Genomic DNA, 400 nt, shown 5'->3' on the forward strand with positions numbered 1-400 from the left:
ACTGATATTGTCATTCTTCGAGGTAATGTACTTGTACAGTTATGTGCATGTCTGCTTGATGGCATTTAAACACACACACACACATATGTTTGCGAAAATTATTTACATAAAACTCTGAAAACAAAAATAAGTTTTGCTAAAAGGTATAAGACACAGAGACAGACAGACAGACACACACACACACAAACACACATATATATATATATACATATATATATATATACATACTTTCATTTATCTTTTCAGTGATGAGAGTTTATGAGTGCTATCTTATTGGCATTCACCACCTCTCCTGAAACGACATTGCTAAATACCAGTGGCAAGTGAAGTACAGGACGACTGGAAAACAAATGCCGAGATAAGCGGAGAGCACATACAGCGCCTAGAATTCTCAAATGGT

At 35.5% G+C, this 400-nt stretch overlaps 1 pseudogene; it reads right to left on the reverse strand.

Annotated features, from left to right (window-relative positions):
• Window positions 1–370: 370 nt before the first annotated feature.
• Window positions 371–400, reverse strand: part of LOC145243084 (5S ribosomal RNA) — a 117-nt pseudogene continuing 87 nt past the window's right edge.

The sequence above is a fragment of the Euprymna scolopes genome, chromosome 21 (assembly GCF_053919585.1).
Source record: "Euprymna scolopes isolate OS-2025 chromosome 21, ASM5391958v1, whole genome shotgun sequence".
Taxonomy (NCBI): Eukaryota; Metazoa; Mollusca; class Cephalopoda; order Sepiida; family Sepiolidae; genus Euprymna; species Euprymna scolopes.